This window comes from Grus americana, chromosome 4 (assembly GCF_028858705.1).
Source record: "Grus americana isolate bGruAme1 chromosome 4, bGruAme1.mat, whole genome shotgun sequence".
Lineage (NCBI taxonomy): Eukaryota > Metazoa > Chordata > Aves > Gruiformes > Gruidae > Grus > Grus americana.
The window spans coordinates 47,811,429-47,828,969 of NC_072855.1; positions in this window are offsets into that span (position 1 = coordinate 47,811,429).

The following is a 17,541-nucleotide window of genomic DNA, read 5'->3' on the forward strand; positions in this document are numbered from 1 at the left end:
AAAAAAAAAGTTAGCTCAGATATTTCTGTACATTAGGAAGGCTTTCTGCCTCCGACTCCCTAGAGGCTCACAAAAGGTCCAGACACACAGGGTAATTTTGTAGCAGTGACCCAGTGGAGAATCAAAAGGCCTTTGCCATCAGGCAAGTGCTATCATGGATCTGCTGGTATGTGATTCCCAAAGAGGCAGGAGGGCACCATCAGGCATCTCCAGTGTTTCTTTCCAGCTGAACAGTGGACGCAAGCTGGCTTCAGGTGTTAAATAAATAAGAATAAATTGGATACAATTCTGAATGTGGGCAAAACTCCCTTTTGAATCAAGCGGTTCATGCAGTCTACACAAATAGTCCCCTAAGGACCTCATTAGGCATTATTCTATTTTTTAAGTTATTCCAATACTCTCTTTTTTCAGTTATTCTCCCCTAGAAACTAGACGATACTGTTTGTTTAGTGCACATAAATTTTTATTTTTTGCATTTTTTTTCTTGCTTCTATTTCATGATATGCCTCTATTTAACTACAGATTTAGTTCTAGTCAGACTCAATGAAGGTCTTTTTTAAAAAAAATCTTTATCTTATACTATTGTCCCATCATTATTTCATCTACTGTCTTGGGAGTCATTTTTCCTACATGTGGGGCAGTACTACAGCACTTCACGCAGCAAAACAGAGTCCACTGTTGCTAAAGACCCACAGGGTGGATGGATATTTCAATATCCCTTGGATGGGAAAATGGTCCTGAACGGGAGGGTCAGCGCACGCTGCCTGATGAGGCATCTGAGCACAGCCCCTCGTAACTGATGATGTGATACCCACTTCCATAGGGAATCCCTGGGGATTTTAATCTCTCTGAAGGTTTACACTGCACTTCACCAAAACACTTTATATGGGCCTAATCCCATCGACGTTCAGGAGAGCACTTCAGCACACGCTTATCCCGAAGCATGTGCACAGGGCCATTAAAGTTAATGATGCTTAGGCAGATTTCAAAGTTAACTGTGTGTTAAGGGCCTCTCTGCAGCGATGGTTTCCAATGGTTTGCCTGGAAGAAACTCCATAAAAATATAGCTGGATCGAACTGCATAGTGTTTTCACTGTGGCAAATTTGTTTGCCATGAAAACATGACTGGGGAAGTATAGACCTCTGTACTAAATACTGCTAGAAGAATGATTTATACACAGTATTAAAAAATATTGTTGCAATAGAATACATTAGTGCAAGCTCTCTGGGGAGACAGTATGCTTTCCTTGGGTTTTGCACAGTGCCTGGCATGCTATAGATGCCAGAGTTAACAAATAGTTATTAATAATAATAAAATAGTTCTACTGACAGAGCAGACGCCAGTTCTTCGTATCAACCGCATGTATCAGACAGATAAATATCAGACAGACAAATAGAAACCCGCTCAAATTAACTCTTTGGTTTTCCGTTGCCAACCGTTTCCAATGTGACCGACGCCAGCACCGGCCCCTGGGAAATGCCCGTGTGAGGCGGCGAGGCGGCAGCGCAGCACGAGGCGAGGACACCTTGAGCGTGTTCCTGACTTGCCGCCCTGCTGTGTCACCTCGGGCAAGCTGTGCCATGGCCTCACACCTCTGCTGAAAAAAGATGATAACAAGGCTGAAGCTATTGCAAGGCAGAGAAAACATCCAGAGTTTAAAAAAAGATGTGTCCCAGTCCCAGCTGGACTCTCTTTGTTCCCTTTCTGATTTTAGCACATCCAAAGCACATTGCATGTTTTCAAGCTACTTTTTCCACAGCCACAAGGGCTAGAAACTTGCATTTAAAAAAAATAAATAAATACGAAAGCTAGGATTCCAACCTAATCAAAGCACTCTGGAGGCTGAGACAATAAAAACAACAAGGGAAGTTACGAGAGCCGCCAATGCAGCCAGCGTCGCAGTTGTGCCCCCGCCACCTCTAGCTGCCTGAAGAGACAAGCGCTGAGTTTGTCAGGCACTTAGCCTTCTTGCGAGCCCAGAAACGCTCACATGTTTTGAGGAAAACAGGATTATTTTGACAAGAGCTGCCAGAAACTAAAAGGCTCATACACGCGAGGAAGACTGACTCTTCTATTTACAATAAACCGGCCCAGCGGCTCCCAGCCCAGCTCCTAAGGGCTGTCCAGGGCAAAGGCACAAAGAGGTTTTTTTGGAAGCCTTCACATTCTCCGGCTGCCTCCAGACAGCTGTCCTATATTTTCTTGACAGGACCCTCCCAGCCAAAGCAAATGTCCCTGGCCAGAAGTCAGGCACCCGGTGGTACCTGGGGGACCTGCCACTAATGCAGCACATCCACCCACGCCTTCCCCGCCACAGCTCCCGGCCTGTCGCTTTTCTGCTCAAAACGGCATGCGGCCGCCCTGCCCGCGCTGCTGGCATCGCAAGAGGGAGAGGCTGCCGGAGAGCAAGCCCTGGCTGCACATAGCAGGGGTGTAAGCTGTGAGAAAGGGGCAGGCCTCCTCCACAAGTGGACTTGGCCCATCACGCTTTGCCTTCTGCCATCTACACCGGCTTTAAAAGCCATTTCACAAATAAATACATTAGTATGTGGAAAGTTGTCCTTAATAGAGTGTGTAAAGGGTCTTGGCCCAGAAAAGGTGTGTGATAAAGTGCATTCCAAACCCCGGCCCTGAGTTAAGTATTTAAGAACGTCTTCCAATGGGGAAAAGGGGTGAAGAAAAAAAGAAAAGAACCAAAGCAGTTGGCAAAGGCACAGATGAATCATGAAACTCTAAGTGGAGCTGCCAAAGTTTCAAAAACACTCTTAGGTACAATTTACTAAACCAACCAAGTAAGAGGTGCTCGTAAATTACGGATGTACGCAGATGTTGGTGGACTCCAGAATTAACTCTAAGCCTATTAAAACTTTAAACACTCAATGCACTTGACTGTCAACAAAGGTTTTAAATAGTGTTGCAGTTTGCAGATCACCAGGGATTCAAACTTTCCCAACTGAACACCTTTATGCTGAGGGCTCAAGGGCTGCAGCCTGCTATGCTCCAACGGGATGCAAACCTCAAAAACATGGAATGGACCTACAAGTAAATCACATCAGGGGAAGGTCCAGCAGAGCGGCTGAAACCATGACATGTCGAAGATTTAAGATCAGGATCCTTCTGTGAACATTTAAGATGTTTTGGACGTGGCATCTGCTGAGATGTTCAGTGCATCGTGAGGCACCTCAGTAGGGCACAGACTGGCACTGCCCCCTCTCCTGGTCTCTCTATGGAAAAGGTTTAAACTTCCAGGAAAAAAAAAGACTGTCTCCCTGATGGTGTGCTTAGAGACCCAACCTTGTGCTGAAGCCATTTCTGCTCTAATGACAGCCCCAGTTTCACCTGAGGTATCTCCCTTTAGGGACGGTCTCTGAAAAGGATGAAATTATGAGAGGGCTAACTTACAAACCATAAGTTTTTTATGATGTAAAAATCATGCTTAGAGCATTAAAAAAATGGACCTTCATCTATTCCACTAAACAAAATTCCAGCCCTGAAATCAAGGACCATTTCAGACAGGAAGGAGGGGCACAACAGACCAGATCTGTGCTTTTCAGTGGGCACAAGCAGAGAGGCTCAGTGCTGATTTACACCAGTTGAGCCACAGCCCTCTGGATGTCAGCAACTCTACTAAGGCTGGCTCTGTCCTAAAGACGAGAACAGGAGAATTAATGAAGATATAGTATTGCCTTTTTTAACGAAGTCCACCCATGCTTTTGGGAAAGGGTGAAGCAGGAATCCTCCTCCCTTGCCGATCTTAGCTTTCAAACTTTTTTTTTTTCTTTTGCCATCTGAACTTATTAAAACCTTTTATACGCTTATAAATTCTTCTGTGGTACATGATAAGTTTAAAGCCAAAATAATAAAAGAACAAGAGTGTTTCTGCCCAGAGATCCTTAAATATTGAATGCAAATTTCCTGATAAAAATCCCAAAGAATCACAACATAGTCTAGTGTACTATAAATTATGCTAAATCAAATAAATCAGACTATATCATCCCTAGCGGCTCCCACACAGTCTTTAAATATATTACCCACTCCTCATCAGTCCATTCCACTCAATAACCAGCTCTGTCTTCGGTCCCCAGGCCCACTTTAATTTGAACAATATATTAGCCTTTGCAGTATAAAGGAGAAAGAAACTTCAGGAAGAAGGTAGGCCGGCTTACAAATGAATCTCCCGTGGCAGCTCACTCGGACGTGCAGGATGGATGGCTATCCTGAGCGGTCTTGTCCCAAAAGCAGCCAGGGCAATAAATCCTTTCCCGGCCAGCCAGTCCCCCCCTCCGCCTCCCCCGGTCCTCACCACACTCGTCCCTCCCAAATACAAAGGCTTGCAGCCCCTCCAGCTCCACTCAGAAGGCATATTTCATGGCAAACCTGGGAAGAGCACAAACCAGAAGCTCGGCCTCAAGGGAGAGAGGCGTCCCTTGGTGGGTCTCCCAGCGTTGGGTGGCCATGGCCATCCTTGCATGGTAGGTGGCCCTGGCTGGGTAGAGCCAGAGCCGGCACGTGCCATCCTCCCAAACGATCCCCAGGGCCACCCCAGGACATGGCGAGGAGAAGACAGACCAGAGCATCACCTCCAATAAAGTGCCCCTGGGAGTCTGGAAGAGGGCAACCAAAGGTAGCCAGCCAAAAACCTGCTCCTCCCTGAGGTGTCTTAAAAGCGGGGAGACTAAACTGCCTGGCCCCTTCCCAGGGCACAGGCTAGTGTACGACATGCCTGAGATACAGGGTCACAAGCCGAAGGCTCGTGGTACCGAGCCAAGGCTCCGCTCGTCCTTCCCCCAAGAAAAGAGCAAACGGCCCTGTGTCTAGCATCGTAAAACATCTGGTAGGGCTATCAGGAGGGAGACTGCTGAGGATACAGTTTAACAGAGCTGCTGGGATTATTTTTTTTATTGCATTTATTTTCACGAATCACAATAATAAAAAAAGAGGAAAAGTTGGAGTCCACTCAATTGAGTTAATGCTTTCGGAATTTTATTAATCAACATCTCAGCATTCATAAAAAAATGACACCTTTTAAAACCAGTGGAGAGGAACATTTCCAAATACTTCCAATCAAAAGAAATTATTTTACAACTCACATTACATGTATTTTTAAACCAACCCCTCAGGGAGATGGGTGTGAACTCTAAATTATCCCAATTAACTTTAGTGCCAGAGATCAAGGCCAAAAAATGCAGAGTCAGCTCTAAGCTTTCCGAGTAGGCTGCTGAGGGTGCTGCAATGCCAGTAAAGCAGCGACCGTGCACAGCTGAGCTTTTTCATGCCCTGTGCCTGGGTCTGTCCTGAAGCACCACTAAGAAGAGCTCCAGCACAATAACACAGAGCACAGGGCACGGTGAAGAATAAAACAACACAGCCCGTGACAGCCCCAGTATTGACTCAATAAAGTTTGCCTGGTGAGGAGAAAATGGAAACCAAATTATTTTAATGCCCATAAAAAGATGTTTACTGACGAAGCAAATGCATTCCTTTTGTCTGGGCACATGGTTAGCATTCACTTAAGGGCAGAAATTTCAGTGCTGAATTAAGATGCTGTATTTCATGCCCAGGGCAGGGCTGAATACCAGCATTTTCCCTGTGGGTAAGTGAGAGGGCAGCACATTGAAAGTGCAAGCACTCTGTGATTCCCTGTCAGTCTTGTCCTCTCTAACTCCACATGCCAGATAATATACCATGTCCTGTTATTTAACCTGAAGATGGAAAAAATAGTAGAAAAATCTAAGTTTGGAGCAGCAAAACTCCAGGGTCATGAATTTCTTCCAGGGCATACACACAGCCAGTAGGAGACCTGGGAAGAAACCAGAGTCTTTACCCTTGCTAGTTGCATTTAAGAAGCTGGTTCCCCCCTCTTCTTCCAAAGCTTAACTTCTTCCTTTTTTTGAGTCTCTCTTTCCCTGCTATCTGACCGCTTTGCTCTTTCCCTCAGAGGTTCAGTCTCCTCCTCATCCAATGCTCCTTTCTCATCCTGCACTATCTGCTTGGCCCTACTCCCCCAGTCAAGGGAATTCAACCTGTCCTTCTCCAGGAAGCAGCAGCAGCATCTCTGCTTCTCCTGCTGCCTGGAAGGGCAGTGCAAACAGGAAAGTAGTAATAATAATGAAATGGATGTGAGGGAAATTATTTGGTGGACCTGTCCCAAGGTCTGAGGGTTGCACCATGCAGCTCAAACAGGCAGGTGAAAGAGCAGCTCTGATCTGTTGGGTAGGAGAGGAGCACAGGTCTGATTATGATCAAGGGGACATCTGGTGGACCAAACATAGTTAGTCTCACTGGAACATGACCTCTCCAAAAAAAAAATACGATGCAGTGCCACGTCCTGCAGCAGCCTTCAGAAACGTCCTGCCTCCCATTGACACAGCTCTCCCTGCAGGAGAGCTGGCTCAGCATGACCGCCCTCTTCTGAGTCACTTCCAGCAGGTCCTACAGAAACCAGATGGCCATTCAGTGCACTGACCCCATTTGTCTTGTGAAATCAAATGGTGAAAGAGAAGAGTTGACAGAGGGGAGTGGTTGTCATCGTCCCCATGAGATACAGGAGCTATGAATGAAAAAATAACATTCAGAAACTATTAAGGCTCTTCATTCAAGCCCATTCAAACAGATACTATTGAGCACTATTCGTGCCACAAAGGTTTATTTAACCAGAAGAAAGTGAGGGTCCAGGAACCAACAAACACAAGGTTTGAAAGTTTTCAAGGGTGCTAAGTTAAATTCAGAACAATGCCCTATGAAGGCTAACTGTTGTGCTGTTCACAGAAGTCCATAGTGAGCAGAAACGTTCATGTGAGCAAACGTTACTGTGCAATGCTCAAGATTTAACGTTGCATAAAGACCAGTCCAAGAGTCACTCAGCTACCTAGAGCAAAAGGCAAGGTTTTACCACAAGCCCCTGCTCTTCAAAACAAGTTTTACTGTGACAGGCAAGACTTAGTGGGGTACTGTCTGCAACAGCAGCCAAGTAGCCCATGACCCTTGAAAGGCCAGATTTCTGTCAACCATGTTGAGCCAGTTCTCAAACCTACTTTGTGAAGGGAACTTCCAGTTGGAGTGAGTAGGAACCTACTTGCTTGGCAGCTGGTGCTGTTCAAGTAAGTGGCTGGAAGTAAGGAATTCAATAATTCAAAAAATTGTTGGATCTTAACCAAATCCTGTTGACTCATCTCTGAAATTATTCAGCAGACTGCAATATTTACAATACATTGTTTTAAGAAAATTATGCAAACTATATGTCTTTGTCAGATAAATTATTCACAGTGAGTAATATGACCCTGCCATCGTTCATAAATATAGCTCCCGACCCAGTTATTTCTTCTGTTTTCTAACTACTGCTTCACTCAGCTCAGGCTTTTGAGAAGCTCTAGGCTTCAGCAAAAATAGCGCAGCAATTTCAGTTGACTTAGCTCTGCAGTGCCACAAGTCCTTTGCCAGTGAGTCTCTGAGTGCTTTACAAAGAGGATTAGGATTGTTACCTTCATTTTATGGATAAGGCATCAGAACCATGGTAAAGGTGGTGTCCTATCCAAAGATGAACAGTGGCCAGTGAAGGAGCCAGGAGCACAGTCCTAGTCAAAGATGCTCACTCCTGTACTGAAATCCATACTTTTCTTTTCAAGATGTGGCTGGCAGCTCTGCCCCTTTGGTAAATGCCTGTTTGTGGTTTCAGGTGTCTGAGCTGCTATTAAGCTGTTGGGTTCGGACTGGAGTCGCGCAGGAGGACGCTTGGGCATCCCAGCATCCCCCAAGACTGAAGTTCATGATGCTTTTGCCACTCCAGAGAGCCCCAGACCCCATTTGAAGACATTCGGGTCAGAGAGGCGCACAGAGCCTGAATCCAGAAGGAACTGTACATGGAGATAGCCATGCTGTGGCATATAGCAGAAACCAAGCAGACAGCTGGCGTTTGGAAAAAGAGGACAGATCCATCATAAGGTTTCCTTGGAGTGTTCAAGCTCTAGACTAGACTATTGCCAGAAAGAGTAACGTTAACATTGCAAGGAAAACCACAGGAAACAGGGTGTTAATGGCTAAAATGCATGTCTTACCAAATCGAGGAAGGAGAAGCAAGGAAGCAGAGAGAGAGAGAGAGAGAGAGCAGAAGAAGCTGTGAGTGCATAGTCTTTGCAGAGGGGGAGAAACGCAGCCAAACCTTAAAAAGCTTAATTTATGTACATTATTGAAAGAATGTAACACAGAAAAATGGCATTTTCCCCTCTGAGGGGAGAAGTCTTTGGGGATATGGTTGACGCCAAATGTTTTTGCTGTGCTTGATACAAGGTTTTGGCAGGTACCACTACACAAATGGAGCGCATATTTGTGCTCATTTAACAAAGGAGAATACACCTCTTTTCCATGGGGACTGGAAGTCCAATGGCTTTGATGATTTGAATGAATGCATTACATTTTTATGGTGTAAAGTGTGCAAAGGTTTACATAAACAAAGTTTTGATCAGAAGGAAAATAGCAGACGTAGAGACTCTGCACAAGACTGAAAAAAACCAGAGTGCTGGCATAAAGCTGAAAAATTAAAAATACACTTCGTGTGTAATAGAAATAACATTCCTAAGAGAAAAATGAACACGGCAACATGGCCAGAGAGGTACCAGGACTAAGACCATCACACTCTAGGTACTCCAGCAGAGACAGGTACAAAAGGACAAGCATCCCTCAAAATACTGAATGAGGAAAGGAAATTCATGCTTAATCCAGCTTCTTGACCTGAGAACCTGAACGTGTGTCTGCGCAGATAGGACCATAAGATGCTGGTCGCATTAAAAGGTCTGAGGTAGTTAATCAGAGGACTGTATTGAAGTTCGGCCCTGAGCTGCTAAGACAGTCAGCAAAAAACTGAGAAGCCCTTGGACTCTTCTGTGACGGGGATCGGTGAGGTCCTCCTAAAAGCATGAGTTTACATCTCACAGATGCTAATAAAAATGTCAGCGTGTTATAACAGAAAACAAGGTTTTGACTATGGTATTTGGGTGTCAAAGGTTTCATGTCTTCATCTATTGGAGGCTCGCAATAGCTGGAAAGGACATCACACCACCTACTGCCACTGCTGAAAGCAGCATGACAGTTGCCCTGGGAACAGCAGAAATTTATTTGTTATTAAGAGAGAGTGTTTGTACATGAAATAAAAACCGAGAAGAGAGATCATAGTCAGAAATGCAGCCTCTAGAGCAATAGTCTGAAAGGCAACAGTGCAAAGACCAGAGGTGGGTGACGTGGTAGTGGCCTCTGGTGAAGGGCACAGCTACCTCCTCCTGCAGTTATGGTACAGGCCAAGGCAAGAGAGAGAGAGAGGTCTTCATGTTACAAGGAAAATTGTCCTTTCCTCCCCAGTAAGGCAGGGATGGGAGATCAGCCAGGCATCTTTGGGATGCTCTTTTCTTACAGATTTTCACAGGGACACGGGACTTACCCCGCTTTTACACCTCAAGCCCCAGCCCTGGGAACTGACCCCGCTCCAAGCTCTGCACCTGCAGAGTCCACCTCCTGGCACGGAGCACGCGGGTGCTGGGTGCCTCCTCACACAGCTCAACAACCCTCATTGCCGGAGAGAGGATGAGCAGGAGACAGCACCACCGAACCAGGGGCTGCTCTGTGCTCTACCCTTACTAAACATGGCACTCTTCACATACCAGTACATAACCACAGGCTGCACCCGTGAGCTGGAGTTTTAACCAGATTGCAGTGAAGTCCCAGACACGCAGCTGCAGATCCCCTTTATACCAGCGTAATGGGCCAGTGTGTGAAGCTATCAGTGTAATAAAGCACCTATTGGCAAAGGAGGGAGAGAGGTAATCAGATCTATATTTAGTACTTTTAACTTATAAACTTTTTAACTTATAACGTGAGGGACATATGGGCTGTCAGCTGCAGACATTTTTTTGAAAAGAAATGAGAAATCGAGATTGCCTATGCTATTAGAAAGTGAGCTCAGGGGCATCAAGGACTTGCTGGTGCATGAAGAAATATTTAAGGAGAAGCCAAATATCAAACACAGTGGGGCATCCTGAAAGCTGCTGCCGTGTACTGGAAGTGATGCTGTAGGTACCTGTCCGTACAGGAAACCAGAGATGATTCTGCAGGTGTGTGAAATAACCACCCCAAGCACCTTATCCAGACCGTAGGCAGGAGGAAGGGGGCGAGTGTGTCTATGGTATTTTTGACCAGAAAGCATACCTGCAGCAGCTAAGCTCCCCACAGCACTAAATGGTTTTGCTTCTGCCCACTGCTCATGGGGCCACTCTCTGAAGACAGGAGTAGCCAAAACTTCAAGTGTAAATTGGATGATCATGGTTACTTTAACAAGAAAATTACAAGCTTTTCATATCCTTTCTAATCTCGATGCTCTTTGATAAATGCCATTAGTACAATGAAGCTTAGCTGGGAAAGGACAAGGTAGGGAACTATGCATTTACAAGTCTCTAGCATGACCTGGTTGGACTGACCACTGTGTTACACAACAGTGGGCATTTAAAAACCTGGCACTAAAAGAAATTGGCTCTTTCAAACTTCATGGCCTCAAAGGCTTTTTGACCAAACACAGAAATGCCAACTGAAACTTTTGTTATTGCACAGTCTATGCACATACTTTTGGGGTTTACTTGCTTCGCTCTGTTCTCCCTAAAGGGAAGGCTGCAATACATTCAAAAGAGAGAAGCCCTTTGAGAAAAGATGATGCCCAGAGACAGCACAGCTGTTTCTTCATGCAGATATCCCACCAAATTCACCCCATGTAATGCTGCAGGCTTGGGGAAGAGTGGCTGGAAAAACTGTCTGGTGGAAAAGGACCTGGGAGTGCTGGTCGACAGCCAGCTGAATATGAGCCAGCAGTGTGCCCAGGTGGCCAAGAAGGCCAACAGCATCCTGGCTTGTGTCAGACACAGTGTGGCCAGCAGGACTAGGGAAGTGATTGTGCCCCTGTGCTTGGCACTGGTGAGGCTGCACTATGTTCAGTTTTGGGCCCCTCAACACAAGAAAGACATTGAGGTGCTAGAGCGTGTCCAAAGGACCAACGAGGCTGGTGAGGGGTCTAGAGAGCACAAGTCTTAGGAGGAGCGGCCGAGGGAACTGGGCTTGTTTAGCCTGGAGAAGAGGAGGCTGAGGGGAGACCTTATCACTCTCTATGACTACCTCAAAGGAGGTTGTAGACAGGTGGGTGTCGGTCTCTTCTCCCAGGTAACAAGTGATAGGCCAAGAGGAAATGGCCTCAAGTTGCGTCAGAGGAGGTTTAGATTGCATATTAGGAAAAATTTCTTCACCAAAAGGCTTGTCAAGCATTGGAACAGGCTGCCCAGGGAAGTGGTTGAGTCACCATCCCTGGAGGTATTTAAAAGATGCGTAGATGTGGTGCTTAGGGGCATGATTTAGTGGTGGACTTGGCAGTGCTAGATTAATGGTTGGACTTGATGATCTTAAAGGTCTTTTCCAACCTAAACTATTCTATGATTCTAAATACGCAGATCCCTAAACATTTAAGGAAACATTATCTCCAGATCTGGCCTGATCCAGTCAGAGGAAGTCTCCAGCTCTTTTATGGCAGGCAATCACTGGAAGTCTCTTTTGTTACTGCTGCTACGAAAAAAACCAACTCCCACTAACTTAAGTCTTCTTTGACAGGACAGTTGATGAAACATCAGTTGAGGTTTCAACATAGTTGAGGTTTCTATCACTGAAAGATGTGTCTGAATTTGCAGATTCCTACAGAGAGTTGTAGAGTCAAAAGGCTTTCTGTCTCTATCACACAAGAGTGGGATGTATGAAAGTCTGTTTCCCACAGATGCCACCACTCTTGCAGCGCACACATGCACAGAAATGAAGCAGCTTCTTCAGTCGCGACTGTTTTTTTTTTCCTTTACACAAACAGCAAAGTATGAGAGAAAAAGGAGTCCTGGAGGGTTATGCTGGTTTCATATGGGTGATCTGAAACCACAGATGAGCTTTCTCAGTCAAAAGAGTAAAAAAGTTTATCTCCTGTTTGCAGTTGCTTTGAGAGAAATTTGTAGCATGGGAGCAACCACACCCGGAGCCGCAGCAGACAGGAGTGCTGTGCTGAGAAAGGGATCGTGTGTTCCCATCCCTGTGGAGTCACGAGTGGGAACAGTTGTTAAGCCTTCCCTTTCCCTTCCTCTCCATATCACTTCTCCCCCAGTCAGCCCCTCCTTGAGAAAGCAAGAAGATAATTTGCAGAAAGAAGGATCCATTCTCCCCACCCTCGTCTTTGTTTGGATATAATAGCGCATTTCTCTTTTATCCTTTGAAATGCAGATTTGTTCCACGGAGTCCATGGAGACTCGGAACCAGAAAATACCACCCCACGATGACAGTTGATGATCTGTGTCTTGTGGGCACCCGTCTCTGCCAGGCTCTAGCCTACATTGACGCTTCATGTGCAGGCAAAGGCAGCAAGACCGCTCTCTGCAAGTGGATAGCAGCTTTATTCCTGTAAGACATGCCATTTAAAGCAATGTTAAAGACAACTTTCTGGTAGCTAGTTTGTGTGTGTATAAAAAATACAACAAACCAAATAAAATTCTTGGTGTCCAGCACAAAGTTACTGGATCTCAGACTTGCTGGCATTCGCTTTTGGACTGAAGAGGGAAATATCTCTGTAAAGTTTCCATTGATCTACAAAGCAGAAACATCTGCTGGAAGTGTTGTCCCAGGCCATCTCTGACTGCAGTCAGCAGGAGGCGAGCCTGTGGTTAATAAGCTTTCTCTCTCCTTTCCACAGTAGATGTCATTGCAATGAGTACGAAGCACAATAAGAAAGTTTACAGGATACAGGCTAACTCAGCCAGAAAATACAAAACACAAACGTGGAAAAAAAGCATCACTGAGAAGACTGTCAACAGCTTTCAGATTAGCGATGTACTCCTGCCAAAGCAAAAACAGAACCACTGGACCAGCTACCCCGAACCAGCGCTGGGACTTGCCTCTGTTAAAAATTCCATAAGAACGATTTTAAAGCTCTCTTCTGCAATCCTATATAAAAGTGCTTGCAAGGCTGGGATTTAACCGGTAAGAGGCTGTCCTCGCTGGCAGGATTTTTGGAGAGTTTAATTCAATTTGCAGTGTAGCTTACGCCATATACCCACACTGAGATTTTTTAATTGCCCCAGCAATGCTAATTGGTACGCATTTCCACTGTGGCCAACAGCATCCCACAGGTACCAGAGCAGTGGAAACTCCCCAGCACAGAGATGAGCCTGGGATCCATCGCTGGCAGCGATAGTAAAGAAGTCGAGCAAAGTTTGTACTCCCTTGGGCAAAGTTTGTGTTCTCCCAGGCTGCTTTTCACAAGATTGCTGGTTGTTTCCACCTACAGGAAACTTTGGAAGGAAGCCTCCAGCATTTCGCCTAGACACCTCCCCGGTGAGGCCAATGCCACTTCCCCACCGCAGCCATCAGCCCCACGACGCGGGGCTCCTGCGGGTCCTCCGCAGCCTCCTGCATTGGCGAGCACCTACTGCTTCACTTCCCCGCCTTTGGGAAAACCAAGGGGTCAAAGAGAGGGTCAGTTATCCGCACCAGCAGCAGTCAACGAGCCCCAGATCAGCTTGTGAAAAAGGCTTTTTTCTGCGCTGGAGGGACCTGCTGGTCCAGCCCTCTGGCCGGCACATCCTCCTGTCCGCCGAGGCTGAGGTGGGTGCTCAGTGCTCGGGGAGGGCTCAGTTTGGACAAGCACCCCAAGGCAAGCACCCCAGCAAGGTCCGTAACAGCCTCTGGGTAAGTGCGCAGCAAACGTCACTGCTACAGACCTAACCAGTGCTTCTGTAAGGCTTAGCAGCGCTTCCCTTCTCCTGGGGAACCAAAAGTTAGCTGGTACAGAGAACAGCCTTTTTAATAGCAGGAACAAGACGACTCTTCTTATTATGCCGTGCTGATTATAGCATGTCACTCTGTCATCACCTTATCATTGCTCTGCTGTGCACACCACTTATTCTAACTTTAATGATGTTACACTTACCAAGGTTATAATTACACATTACAGTGCGGCTTTCCTACACCGAAAAGGGACTAAACGTACAATTACACAGCTCATAAACAGAAGGATGCTGTACTACTGCATAAGTGCACATGCTCACATAAAACCTTTAATTTCGGTTGCAAATAGATTATAGAGATTTTACAAGGATGTTATTCTGACTGTGGTAATTGTTAGCACCACCTCTTAGTGAAAACCTCCAACTGCACGGGACTTTTCCGGCAATGACTCTCTTTACAGGAGTGAGGACTATGGTTCCTGCAAAGCCAGTCATTAACTAGAAAAGCATCATGAAAAAAGGATTTGCTGGTTATCATTGTTGTTCCAAATATTTAAAGATAAATATCTGAACCTACGTGTACCTCTTCAAATTATTTTAGGATTTAGAAACACTGACTGACGCCTTCTAGTCAAAGACATAGTCAAGTGAAAAAGCATGTGTGCCAAATTCAGTGACCCCTCAAAACTTTAACATTAGAGCTGAAGAGAAAAACATATGGCAAACACAAATGCCTAGACAACTATTGATAGTAAGATTAACCGTCACTGTGACAAAATGAGACCAAAGCGTTTTCTTTCAAAAGCACCCCTCATTTCAGTCATAAATACCAATCAAAGGAGATCGGAGGGCAAACTAATCTCATCTTGAATCCCCAGACGGTTTCTGAGAGCAACACGCTGCATGTAGTTGATGTGAAAAGTCATGATGCAACTAGACTCTACCAACAGGATCTCCCACACATTCAAAGATTTTTAACACTCAGTAGTTCGGTTAAAATAAAAGCATATTGAGTGGTAATGATCTTTCTTAACCACTCCCTTGTCTAGCAGCATTCAGCTGGGGCGATCCACATCTGAGGTTTCATGACCACAGAACTGTTTTTCCCTCAAACTGCCTTGCCAAGAAGACCATGTACATCCCACCATACGTGTTCAACAGTGTCCTTGCTGTTGTGGCACCGGCTGGGAAGGCATTGGTGACCAGCTCCAACAGGGCTGTGCTGGGGTCATGGAGGATGAGCTGGTGTCAGGGGAGGGGGAAGAGGGGCTCAGAGGCACCCAGAGCCCCTGTTCTGGAGGACTGCACAAGAAGATTTCCAGCAAAGGGCAGCCATTCCCCTTAGGTCTTTCCATAAAAAGCCCCAGGACAGGCCAGGCGGAGGTATCTGGGCAACAATCTCGAATGACAACTCCAGTCATCCTATGGCTGCATGTCTAACATCCACAAGTTTTATTGGACTCAGGCAGATGGTTAAATTTCATTGTTTATTAAGTGACCACATTGGCCAAATGTTGAGCTATCTGTCCACATGCACAGATTCAGTCCATAGCATAAGAAGAGTGATACAACATCTTCAGTCTCATTTATGGAGGTAAGAGAGGAGAAGGGACAGAAGGATGGAAGGAAAGAGAAAGAAAGGGAGAAAGGGAGAAAGAGAAAGAAGTAGATTATTCTATCCATTCCTTTCCATTCATTTAATTTTCAGTTTTAATTGAGCAGAACAGGCAAATAGAAATGAATGATTGATGGTTTTGGAAATGTATAAAACATGAAAAGTATGCACTTCTCTTAAAGTAGCTTTTAAATTACTTACAGCACACTGCACTGAGTTGCTTATTCTGGTGTACAGAGTCCTGCGTTCTATGAGGGGCATGTGTTTCAGGAATGGAAAGGGGCCACTACAACCTTTTCCTTCCTTCTTTTTTCTCACATTAAAAAAAAAAAAAAAGCAGCAGAAGAGGAAGAGACCTCAGTGTCTGTTAGCTAAGATTTCCTAGCTTTCCCTGTGTTTTCTAGTATCATATTCCTACGTGTATTACTCCAAGAGGGAAATTCCCATATCTTACATTTTCTACCTGGCTACAGTAATTTAATCTTTCTCCCTCTTGGTTCCAGCAACAAAAGCATTTTAGTTTGTAGGCTCACACAGGCAGAATTAACAAGAATGCACATATATATACTGGGCCATGGAAATCCTGATCATGGGTATGGATAGGAACACACACACATGCATAGATATGATCAACTTCTACCTCCCTTATTCATTGAGAAGCCCAACTGGAAGTACTTAATAGAGGGATATGAAGAAAGTGTGCAGAATGTGGATCTGGAACTTAGAAGAAAATTTCAGTTCTGAGGGTCAAACAAGTTTGTAATGCCTTTTGTATAATAGCAGCAGCTTCGGTCAACATTATCAGGAATGATTTTCAATTCTAAAAGTGCTTTAAAATGAGACCGAGGCCTTATCTTTATAAAGGGTCATGATGATTTCTCAAAACCAGACCCCTTTCTCTGGTCAAGTGAATTGCAGGGCAATCAATATCAAGTTTCAGGTTTTTTAACCCCCCCATTTTGGCTTTGACAGCTCTTGGCTTTTGGCAATGCTGTTGGCTGTGAAGTCTCAGCCGAAAGTGTGCATACTCACAACTTACCCACCTTCCTGCACAGGGTAAATCGTCAGGAGGAAATGGAAGAAATTTTACAGTAATTTTTTGCAACATGAACTAATTCTTTGCCAGGGAAAACAATGGGAAAATGCACATGCATTTGAGGGCCTCATGCCCTGGCTAGCCTTTAGCTGACAGCGATGAAAACTCCTTGTGAGCCCTCACACCTCCATTTTCTGCTATAGTGGGACAGATTTCTAGTGGAAGAAATCCAGGGGCATATAGGAGAGCTTCAGTCAACAGAGGCCTTGAGACCACACCGGTGGTGCCCACTCCCAGCAGGAATGGAGGGAAGTAGGCTGGGCAATAAAAACCGAGTAAGGTCCTCTCAGACTTTTAGATATTGGAGCAGGACAATAAATAGGTAGAAAGCAGTCTCCTGGGTCTGAAGGCAAAGGAGAAACAAGAAAGTCCCCAAGGGGAGGCACAGGACAGCATTAAAAAATGAGAAGTGGGAAAGAACTGGTTAAAACCAAATAACGAGTGACTGGGTCACTTGCACTCATGGATGAACATCCATGCCGGTAAGACTTGTGGTAATTTGGATGTCACACTCGGGGCGCTGTGTTTGCTCCCACGGGTTCAAGAATTTACCGTTCAGTAAGGTATGCCGATGGCATTGCTATATCAGCCAAAAGAAAACAACACAAAAGCACTGAAGGAAAGAGGACCACTAAGCTCATTTCCCCACTACACAAGGCAATACAGCTCCTTAGGGTGTCTAGAGAGCCACAACATCTTCAGTTCAGTGCTTCCCAAGCAAAGAGCGGGAGCCGACAGTCCGAGCCCTGTCAGTGTTACAGAAGAAATAGCCAAACCCGCTGAACGGTGTTTACCAGCGGTTCTAAGGCCTTAACGAAAATGGACGAGTCAGCATATCCTTTGACCTAAATCAACGAAACAAAGTGCTTGAGAGAAGCACTGTCCTATCCGCAGTGGACGACATCTTTCCAAGACGAATGCCCAAGTTTTTTCCCCTTTTAGATGCCGCAAATGGCTTTTGGCAGATGCCTCTACACCCAGATGGCGCCAAGTTAACTACTTTTATTATGCCTTTTGGATGGTAATCTTTCCGCAGACTTCCTTTTGG